Below are 12,364 nucleotides of genomic sequence, written 5' to 3'. Positions count from 1 at the left end.
ATAAATAATTCCAATATTCAGTATTGCAAAATGGTCTTTATTTAGACTACTTTGGAAGTAGTACATCACAACTAAAATTATACTTCACTAATAGCGTGTTTAAATCGAACTGGTTAATTATCGCTTGTATCGCGCTGCTTTTATGCTCTCAGTTAGAGTTATTCACCTATTTCTCCTGAGGTCTAGACCAGTGGTCGCCAGCTAGTGAAATAATTATTCGCACTCACTTCACACATATTATTATTCTCTTTCGTTTAGTCGTCGCTGAACAAGCAGAGTGACAACATCGGAGGAGATTATTGTTTATTTGCGCATTTCCAAAAAGATATTTTGCAAAAAACGCTCATGCGCAGAATGTTTTAGTGGTTTAATACTAACAATTTATTTTGTTTAAATTTTGCATTAGACTCAAGCAATAAAATAGTATTTGTATGCCATATTTAATAATTATTTTTTGAGTGTAACCAAACATGCGTGCATATGTGTGACCTCATTGTCTCATGCCACAACCACTACGATGATTTTAGTCGTACTAAACAGATACAGTTTAAATTTTGCTGACCACTCTAGACTTTTCATGAACATGCCTTGTGTGTATGCGGAATAACAACTTCTGCTCTTAGCTGATGACTACATATGTATGTGTATGTGAGATAATCTCTTTGCTTAAAGCTGCTGATTATGTGTGCGAAATATTCTTCGTCGCCTTTTATGTATGTGTGTAAATGGCTAACTGTCATTGTGTTTATTTATTAACAGCACAGTGATGTTAGAAATGCTAATAATCGCCACAATATGGTTAGCTTTATTCACAAAGGCTCTTAACAACAAATTTAAAATTTTACAGATATGGCTTTCTAAAAATGCCATATCTCCATTTTTATTGGCTCTTATAAATTAAATTTTTTTTTATTTTGATATACCTTTTCAGCTTAAGTTTAGAGAGTTGCAATTGAAGTTGAGAAAAATAAAACTGAAGTTCAACATTTCTATTTGTAGTTCAGAAAATTATAATTGAAGTTCTGAAAATTACAATTCATTAATCCTCTTGGAGGCGGAGCTAGATCAAGCAGTTGTTTACTAGGGTCCCGGTTTGTGACAATTTAGCAAAAACTGTCTGTTTAGCATTTCGTTGTGCTCTTTAATGTTGAGCTCTTTGGCTTCATTATGTAGTTGGTGTTCAGGGGTCATAAGAAGATATCCCGTGGCAGTTCTAATTGCAGCATTTTGACAGGCCTGCAGCCTCTTCAATTATATGTTTTTGAGATCAGAGGACCACAGCACATGAGCGGCCAGCCAATTGCTTTGCATGTGGTTAGCAACGTTTCTCAAGGCTTTATTCTGTATTACGAACGTTAGCTCAAACGAACGATTCGCCTCAAAACGATTTCGTCTAGCAATGGTATTCTCTATCATTTTCGTTCTACCTTTACGTTTATTACTTTATGTCAAACAAGAAGGCGAAAGAAATTGTCAAATGTTGCCATTGTTTAACATAGTGCAAATACACTTGCAATTCGTCTCTCAGGCGAAACGAATATTCGTTTGATGGTGAATGAGGACAAAACGAAGTACCTGCTGTCATCGAGCAAAGAGTCAGCGCATATGCGCCTTGGCAACCACGCTACTGTTTGCAGCCATAATTTCGAAATAGTAAAAGATTTCGTTTATTTGGGAACCAGCATCAACACTAGCAACAACATCAGCACTGAAATCCAGCGAAGAATCAATCTTGCCAATAAATGCTACTTTGGACTAGGTAGGCAATTGAAAAGTAAAGTCCTCTCTCGGCGAACGAAAATCATACTCTACAAGTCACTTGTCGTACCCGTCCTGCTATATGGGGCAGAAGCATGGACCATGACAACATCAGATGAAGCGGCTTTGGGTGTGTTCGAGAGAAAAGTTCTTCGAAAGATTTATGGACCTCTACGCGTTGGCGATGGCAAGTACCGAAGAAGACTTAATGATGAGCTGTACGAGCTATACGCAGACATCAACATAGTCCAGCGAATTAAAACGCAGCGGCTGCGCTGGCTAGGCCATGTTATGCGAATGAAAGATGATGCTCCGGCCAAGAAAGTGTTTCTATCGGAACCCGCCTATGGAAGCAGAGGTAGAGGGCGGCCCCCACTCCGTTGGAAGGACCAGGTGGAAAACGATTTAAACTCCCTTGGTGTGACCAATTGGCGCCGGTTGGCGGAGCGAAGGAGCGACTGGCGCGCCTTTTTGGACGGCCATAACCGTTTAGACGGTTAAGCTCCAATTAAGTAAGTAAGTAAGTAATAGAGAATGAAACCCTTAATTTGTTGCGGTTTTGTACTTTAGATACAATTTTGGTAGTATGCGCCTTGAAGTTGAGAGTATTATCGAACGCTAGCCCTAAGCTCTTTGGGTGACTAACATTCGGTAGCGTAACACCATCGACGTGAACGTCTAATAATTGCATCATCTGTTCCTTCCACGTCGTGATAATGTCAGGTTGCACAAGGTGAAGAAACTAGAAAGGCCGGGAAGATAGCTGTTTATTTTAGGAACGAGTTCATCTATTGGAGGGCCAGGTCCCGTTGCCATTATCGTGCAATCCACGGCATAGGATATGATTGTAACTACTTCTGGTGGGGAAGGTAGTTTTGATATTCAGAAATTAAACAGAAGCAGAGAGAGGACACCACCCTATGGTACCCCCTGTTTAATTCTCCTATTCTCTGACGTTTCGTTCTTAAATTCAACCGATGCTTGCCGACAATTCAGATAGTTTGCGGTCCAACTTTTAAACAAGGTGTGGTTTGGATTGACATCTCGCGATTGACTATGTCAAAAGATTTTGACAGGTCGAGTGCCACGAGCACTGTCCTGTGATGGTCCGTAAATTATCTGAGTGTTAATGCCGTTTAGCGCTGTGGTAGTGCTATGAATTTTGTGGAAGCCATATTCATGGGTGGCTAAGCTAAGGTTCTCCGTGAAATGAGGGTGCCGGACGGTTTCCAATGTCTTCATTACTGGCGAAAGAAGTGATATCGGTCGGTAAGACTTGCCTTCGTAAGTTGGTTTCCCAGGCTTCAGTAGTGAAGTTACACTGTGGAACAAATTCAGGTTAGCATAAGTTAGGTCGATTCTGAGAGTGAGGGGTGAAAATAGAGGCTAAATTAGAAGACCCGTATCGCGGCGTTTGTTTATGTTAGTTCGAATTTTTTTTTAATCGACCTTCGAACTTTGCAGTCAAATGCAATAAATTTCTTCCCCTTCTTCCTCTTTTTCCTCGTCTTTTTTGTTTCCAACCACCGCACAGGTAGCGATTTTTATTTATTTCGTACATGCGAACTAATATCAAAAATAAAGATTCAGTTAGGACTCGAAACTCAGCCGAAGCTGATGTCTTTTAATTTTCGCTGGGTGGTGATAAAATTCGCTATTAATTTTTTTTGGAACTTATTTCATTTTGTGAGTGATTTAAGTTAAGTGCATCGGTTTCATAAAAATAACAAAAACAACATTGTATTAAAAATGTCGGAAACAAAATGTAAAATGGACCATTTTTGTAATGTTTGTGGACGTTTCATAGCAAGCGATGAAAAATGTGGCAATGCGAGTGATTGTTTTTTGGAAGCCTACAAACAATATTTCTCGCAAGAGTTTATCACTGACGTAAAGTATGCCCCTAAAAAAGTTTTCTTTAATTGCTATTCAAGTCGTATGCAATGGAAAAGTGAAAAGAAGGCTATGCTTTTTGGTATACCAATGATTTGGTTAGACAACAGCCCGCACCAAAAAGAAAATTGCTATGGATGTATCAACTACCATAAAACTTTGAATAGAAGGAAAGCAAAGAATAAAACTTATGTAGCAGTTCCAAGTATTCAATTACCATTACCGCAGTCAGAATTCATTCCAGTACCAACATACCGAAGTATTGATTTTTAAACAGATATGAGTACTACAACCGCCGCTGCTATATCCATGCATTTCTTCTCAGAATACGACCCTGGTGAAGGTATATCCTATGAAACATCAAAGGACCCAATCCTAGTCACACAAAACCAATTGGATGAAATTGTTGCAATTTTGTGTTTGACTCAGAAGATATCAGAAGAGCTGGTTTCATTTTTGATTGGAAATAATTTGCTGGCGAAAGGTACAAAAGTAACAGCATATCAAAAACGCCATAAAGAGTTAGAAAAGTTCTTCATTGTGAATGATGCAAAAAATTTCGCTTGTTGCAACGATATCGCAAGGTTAATGGAGACGGTAGGGTTAACCTATAAAAAAGATGATTGGCGTTTATTTATCGATAGTTCAATAATCAGCTTAAAAGTTGTGCTTTTGCACAAGACGAATAGAATGCCTTCATTTCCAATTGCGCATAACACTGACACTAGTGAAAATTTCGATAATTTGAAACACATTCTGGAAGTAGTTAAATATACCGAACACCAGTGGCGCATTTGCTACAACCTCAAAATAGTTACATTGATTACAGGCTTAACAGCATCTGACCGTTCGAAATATCTGTGTTTTTTGTGCGATTGGTATTCACGATAAGGAGAAGGTATTAGAGGAAGAAACCGGTACAAACAGCATAACTGGAATAGTCGTATTAGACGGAAATGGCCTAAAGATAATAGGCTACACGAAAGTCTTGTTCCTGAAATGAAAATATTGTTGCCGTTGCTCCACATTAAACTTGGCATTGCCAAAAATTTTTTGAAATGTACGCCAAAAAGACCAGCAGTATTCAACCGCTTAAAAGACATTTTCCCAAGACTAAGTAACGCCAAATTTCAGGAAGCGGTTGTTAATGGTCCCGACATACGGAAACTAATGAGTCGTCAAGATTTTGACCAAGTTCTGACAGACCGTTGCATGTTGGCAGCTTTCGATGAAATTGGGGTTAATATGTCTTACAAAATTCATCACTTGCATCAGCATCTTGATCAACTCGCTCAAGAGATGCCACCTGAATCTGATGAGCAAGGCGAACGTTATCACCAAACTGCGCTTCCATTTGAAATAAGGTAACTAGATTTTTCTAATATTTTTGTCAGAGTGCACAATTTAAACATGTTAACGATTGAAAACTATTTTCATTTCAGGTACAGAGGGAAGAAATCTCCAGATGCAATACTCGCTGAAATTTCTTGGTGGCACATTAGAAGAAGAGGAAGACGAGGAAAAAGAGGAAGAAGGGGAAGACAAAGATGAAATTCCAGAATGTCAGTTGGAGGAATTTATCGACCTTTCTGATGATGATGGCGATGATCAAGATATTGGAGAGGGCAGGGATGTTGATCCACAGCCGCCTGCTGAACGGCGATTGGCCAAATCATTAATTTAATTTATTTAATTTTTTTACTTAAAACTTTTCATAACTAAAATTTCAAAATTATTTTTTTTCCATATTTTTATAATTTCTTTTTCAATGTTTCTTCAAAACCAACACTGAAAAATTGGTACATAAGAAATGAGAAGTAAATTTATATTAAGGCTGGGTGCGAGTGCGCCTAAATTTTAGATACCTAAACTAATATTCCACTGGAACTTTACAGCACTGCAATAATTTAGGAAAAAGCTGTCAAAACTGTGCGAGTTGATTTGAAAACCTAAATTGTTTATTTCTGCTAAGAAAATAATAACAATACTGGAAATTTGGTATTTTTTGATGCGTTTTAAGTCTTAAAAAGAACAGAGATCAGTTAGGGTCCGCGGTAAGTACCTATCCCGAGATAGCAGTTCAAGAAAATGCAGTGGCTCCGTTTATAAGGCTTTTTTCGGACATATTGGCGCAAGAGCGCAATGGCCTTTTCCACAAGCTTAAATTCAATACTGTGAAATTGGTACACCTCCAAAAACTTCTTTAGGCCAATTAGTGCACTTGGCTGCCAAATATGTTCAGATTGCCGGCCATATTTGAGAAGAATCCAATTCTTGTGTCACCAACATCAGCTTGAACAAAAAAAAGCTCACCATCACATACAATCGATCGGACCTTAATCGCAGCAGGGATCATTGCTCTATGATCTATGATTTACTAAAATTGAATGGACAAGAGCCATTTATTTGCATATACAATATTGAAAAATCAAAGTTTTTGTATTTGAAATTTGACATTTGAATTTAGGTTGAAAAGTATGCTCATAAAATTCTAAATTTTTTTTGCACTGCCTTACCGACAGTCTCCGGTGATTTAAGGCCCCATTACTGATACTTAGCATAGACTTGCCTTGACTTGGCCAAAGAGGATAAATACAATAAGAGCCGTCACTCGTTATTTACTCGGCATTTACTCGATGTATACTGAGAGGAGGTCGCTACTTTTTTTTGGGCGAGATGTTTATAAATGTCTTTTATACATTTTCGTGGGATATTTGTGTTTATTTTTCGACTGTATTTAATTAATATATTTAATTCTCTTTTTAAAAATCACAGTTACACAAGGGACCTACACGGCATGGATATATGCGAGACAATTAAAAATGTCCCTCTCAGAAAACATTCGGCATCAATTTTTTCAATTTCCAGTGAGATACTCGCCACAAAATAACGAGTGACGGCTCTTATTGTATTTATCCTCTTTGACTTGGCGTAAACTCGGCAACTTAGCCACGATTATATTCCACTTAGCGCATACAATCTGGCATCATAATCAATAAATGTCAATTTGTATGAGAAAATGTCAAAATGAAATGGAAACAAACAAATGGCATCTCAAAATGTAAACGTCACTTAGAATTTACATAGAAAATCAAAATTCAACAGACTTCTAAGTCAAGTTAAGTGTTGGTAAGTTTTGAGTAATCAGTAACATGCCATGTTCATTTAACAGAACTGTAAGTGACGGTTCTCAAGCCAAGTCAAGTCTATGCTAAGTATTAGTAATGGAGCCTTTAGGCTTTATCTCTATTTAGGTAGAAAGTTAGGTCAACTCGCACACAGCCTAAGTTGGAAAACGCATGTTCTGTATTATGATTGCTTTCTTTTCAAATGAAATTTATTGAAGAAACTGAGAAGCATAATATACATCAAACAGAAAGAAAGAAGACTTAGTTTTGTGGAAAATATGTTCAAAAATATTGAAAAAATTTTTTTTCCAACATTTTGCTTCATAAGCACTACAAACATTTTCTAAATCAATTTTTTTTTTAATTTTAATTGTTGCACAGGTCTCTAGCAATAATTTGGCTTTAACAGATTGAAAAAATATCAATTAGTCGACGAGTTATAGCCAAAAAACCATACAAACAATATGCTGAAAATCGGCATTTGACTGCAAAGTTCGAAGGTCGATTAAAAAAAAAATCGAACTAACATAACAAACGCCGCGATACGTGTTTTCTAATTCAGCCTCTATTTTCACCCCTCATTCTCAGAATCGACCTAACTTTTTCTAACCTGAATTTGTTCCATAGTGTTATCCTGTTGATTTTGAGGGCTTGGCTGTTTGAATGGCTTCTTCAACATATGTGGGGTGATGGTATTGGTGAAACGTCGTGTTTGTGTGTATGTGTCCCTCCGTTTGCACGACGTCTAACCTTGTTCATTTGAAGGACGCATTACAAATTGTCAGCGAAAGATGCTTGCCCACTTTTTTGAGTTCGATAAAGTTTTATCGTTGTGTTTTGTTGGATTGTACAATTATTTGACGGTTGAACACAATTTGCCAACATCCGCAAAGTAGAGGTTTACGCCGATCACCATATCGGCGGCGGCGGGGCGTGGGCGGAGCGCCGGCCTACGCCGGTGTTCTTACTTTAAAAAGCTTAATTTTTCTATTTAAAAAAATAATATTTAAGAAAGGTTTTGTTTGTATGTATTTAAGGCAATCAACGTGTTGGCCATTTCGGAAAGATCCGGGGTTTTTGCCTCAAGATCTCGCAGATCGTTCAAAAATTTTCAGGAGTATCTCCTTGCTGAGGGATTGCCCCTCGTTCGCTTACTCCAGAGAGGCTTCGAACCTAACCCCGGTCTTTGGAATTGGTACTGCTGCGTCTGCTGAAAAGAAATAGAGATACATAAAATAGTCACACTTTTGTCTGTATATCTCGTGCAAAGCGTAGTATCACCTAGGGTTACACCAGAGAAACACCTTGAAACTTTAGGGAGTGACTATTCAGCGAAAGATCCCGCCCTCGAAATCATAAGCAGTAGAAGTGGATGTCATTGCGTAATGTGTGAAAATCGTATAATCTTCGGCGCATCTACATAATTAAAATTTTAAAGGACCCTGGATAAAATTTTTAGAATATAGACCAAAGTTTGCAGATGTTTGTGTTCACAACATTGATTTCAATAGTCTTCGTTAAGTCAGAATGATATTTTAGAATGAAAGTCTACCGATTTTAAGTTGAAAGATGTTAACTTCTGTTTTCCGGACTTATGATATAAGAACTCATTATGGGTGACCGCGTAGCTTCAGTTTTCAGACTAGTTCGACTGTCCACTACGTTAGGGTAGTAGAACACACGGTCCTTAGTTCGACTGTCTTGGGAAAGCTTTTCCTTCACTACTTTGCGTGTTCTTGCGAAGGACAAAGCCTCACCTGGTAAATATATGTGCCTACATATTCACATTTCTAAAAGGAGCCGTAACGTGTAGGTGATATTTAAACTTGGTTGATAGGCTATAATAAATGTGATTCACTCCAAGGGACTAGTTTTGGATAGGGCCGCCTACTTTAGGAAATCTCAAACCAAGAAACTTGGGTGTTGAAGGATTAAGTGTGAAAATCAAAATTAACATTTCAGAACCTATTGTATAGTTTCGCAAATAGACAACAGATGTTTGAATGTAAGCCCAAGTGATTTTTCAAAACCTTATACGTACATATATCCTCAACTTAAGTATGAGGTAAGAATCATTTCAAAGGAGTATGTATGCCCCTAGAACTTACTAAAGGATTTTGCGTCACTGACTTCGCTTATTCTTTCAGCCAATCGCAATATAATTTTTTTTTTAAATCGGCACCTTTTTTGGTTAATTTGCTTTCTTTAACAACTTGAGCACAATTTGAAAACATGTTTGCCTTCGGTCATTTTATTTGAATTCATTGTTCATTATTAATTTTTTGAAAAAAATATGCAAAGTGAGCATATAAATTTATTAGATATAAAACTTTTCTATTAGTGTTTTGTTTTATTAACTTGGTGAATTGGGTGATGCAAAGTCCGTGTTAAGCCGTCATCGAAAGCGCCTGTTTTTTTTTAAATAACTTTTGAACAGTTATAAAGAGTTAAATTTCACAATTAGTTTCTTATAACTGGCAGTGATGCGCATCCGTTGACACCACTTTCGACCATATCCGACCAATTTTCGACATGAACAAGAAATGGCCTAAACAGTCTTAAACGAGTAGAAAATATAGTAACGCGCCGGACGCCGCCGCCGCCGCCGCCGCGATATTTATGACATTTTGCGGCGGCGTGCGAAAAACGACCCTAATCGGCGGCGGTGGCGGCATTTATCGGCGGCGTATATCTCTACCGCAAAGAGGTTGCCGTTCTTTAGATGCTCCTCCAATTTGGCACGTTTGTGTTCATTCACCAGTCGCATAATATCCAAGATTGTCGAGGAAAATCCTACCATTATTTGTTAGTCACTCTTCCCTCTTCAACTCACGATGGCGTTCGTAATCTCTTTTCCCAGCGCACATAGAGGTATTTGAGCAATCTGGGCGGCCAAAAATCTATTTTTCAAAACGCAGCAAATAAAAAAAATATTTTTAGTAGGCCAATACTCTAACGTATTTGAATCAATAATTATGTATTTTCATAATTCAAATGCCTGTCCACCACTCAAAGTTGGACTATTCGTGCATATCTTGCGGCAGTTTTTCACGTTCTTAGAGTATATACATTTTGAATTGATATTTTTACGGGTTTCAGTAAAGTTTATAAAAAATAAGCCATGGATGCTTATGAAATAGGTAAGTGTTGATAATATTTATGTATTTTAAGATTTATATAGTCCTTAACGCCTTCGTAATACAATTTTTAAAAACAAAACAAAACAAATCACATCAGCCAGTGCATAAGGGAGTGAATTCAGGTGACAATGATAAGCCGTGTTCATCATCTTTAAATGCGAGTGACAATAACAATAGCAATAACAATAACAGTGAGACAGCACTTCTGACAACAACTATAGCGGATGCTGTACCTAATGGTGCTGACTCTCTGTCGAATGTGCTCTCAGATACCAAAGCTTGTCTTAGCAATCGTCACAATCATAGCGGAACGATACAAGGTGGCAGCATGATGACATACCTACAAACATAAATAAAAATCCTATGTACTTTGTTTTTGTAAATTCGATGGACAAATGTCAAAATCGTACTGTGCCGGAAGTTGATGTATCAAATCAAATAAAAAAAGTTTATGATCAGCTGTTCCATGCCGCCACCTTGTATTGTTCCACCATGGTCACAATGACACAAACATTGACTTACCGCTTGCTGCTGGCACTCGCTCTTTCGCTGCTGCTGCTGGCGCTGTTAACTATCCTATTGCGCGTAATGCGTCTCTGCTGCGCCTGCACAACCAACAAATGCGGGTAAATCTGCAAGGGAGAAGTCACATGCAGTTGTGAGGGGGAGCAATAATAATGCCTGAGTTGGATGTTTTTGTCAAATTCAAATGGATTCACATATTGTCTTTTAAGCCCTCTGTCACGGAAGAACATATTATTAAATACATCTCTGAACATGCTCTTATCGATGCTGATAAGATTGGTTGCTTTTAGTTAGTTAAGACAGATGTCGATGTCAACACTTTGGTCAGAGTTGCTTTCAGAATACGAGTGCTATCTAAAGACTACAGTACGCTCCTTAATAACGATATATGGCCCTCTAATGTGACGATTAAGCCGTTTCACTTAAAAAAAAAAAAAAAGGAAATCGTGCCGAAGACGTAGCTTAGCGGTTCAACGCACCTAAATATTTATTTTCATAATGTTTCTGGCGTAAGAACAAAATCTAGAATGCTTTTTAACATGAGCTCACATTCTGATTACGATGTTTTCGTTATCGTCGAAACTTGGCTCAAGTCTGATTTTTACGATGGTGAATTTTTCGATTGCAACCTATACAATGTGTATCACAAAGACCGGGACTACTCTAAAGCTGGTCTCTCACGTGGTGGTGGTGTTCTGATCGCTGTGCGCCGTCATCTCCGGTCATCGTTAGTGGATTTCAGTGATAAGAATTCACTACTTGATGAGCTCTGTGCCTCTGTTCATGACACCTCTAAAATCTTTATCTGCGCATCCTACATTCCTCCTGCAAGTCCGGATCATCTCTATACATCACATGTTGATAACATTATTGGCATAGTTCGCAATCATGTTGATGATCACTTCTGTATTTTAGGCGACTTTAATTTGCCTATCATTGTATGGTCATGTGTCAACAATAGTTCAAATCTAATTCATACGAATATTTCCAGTACCTCTGAGGGGTATCTTTTTGATAATTTCTTAAGTTTCAATCTATCCCAGATAAATAGCTTCTCCAATCAGTTATCTAGAATGTTAGATCTTGTCTTCATTAGTGATAATATTAACTGCATGGTGGCTGAATGTCTGGATCCCCTATCTAGCTCTGGTATACAGCACATACCGCTTACGCTTGCCATAGAGTTTTAAATTTTCGACAGCATCAATGCCGATAATGAGTCTCTTGGTTTTTCTTTTAGACGTGGCAATTTTGATTTAATTTTTCAGGAGGTCTCCTTGATTGATTGGGAAGCTCTTTTTCTGGGTTATGATCTTTCTGAGAGTTTTAATGATTTTAAAAATACCGTGAATCAAATCTGTATTAATAATATTCCGCGAAAGAAAAAGAGTTGTTATAAAATTCCATGGTATAAAAAAAATAAAAAATAAATGTAAGGCGCGATAACCTCCGAAGAGATCTAAGGCCGAGCTTCTCTTCCAATTTGCGTCGTGCTCCTCTTGATTTTTCCCTACAAATTGGCCGGACGGGACCTACCTGTTTTATGCCGACTCCGAACGGCATCTGCAAGGCAGATGAGTTTTCACTGAGAGCTTTTCATGGCAGAAATACAATCGGAGCGCTTGCCAGACACTGCCGAGGGGCGACCCCGCTTAGAAAAATTTTCTTCTAATTGAAAAATCTTATTTCTAAAATTTTGATGTTGCTTTGCCCGGGAGTTGAACCCAGGGCATACGGTGTGATAGGCGGAGCACGCTACCATCACACCACGGTGGCCGCCATGGTATACTGAGAAACTAAAGTGACTAAAGAATCTGAGGAATAAGCATTTTAAAAAGTTCAAATCTACCAAATTGTTGGCTTATAAACGTAAATACCCAAACAGAAAATGTGTTTTGCCGTTAGGCATCTAATAATAGA

This window comes from Eurosta solidaginis, chromosome 3 (assembly GCF_040869045.1).
Source record: "Eurosta solidaginis isolate ZX-2024a chromosome 3, ASM4086904v1, whole genome shotgun sequence".
Classification (NCBI taxonomy): Eukaryota; Metazoa; Arthropoda; class Insecta; order Diptera; family Tephritidae; genus Eurosta; species Eurosta solidaginis.
This window is presented reverse-complemented; position numbering follows the sequence as displayed.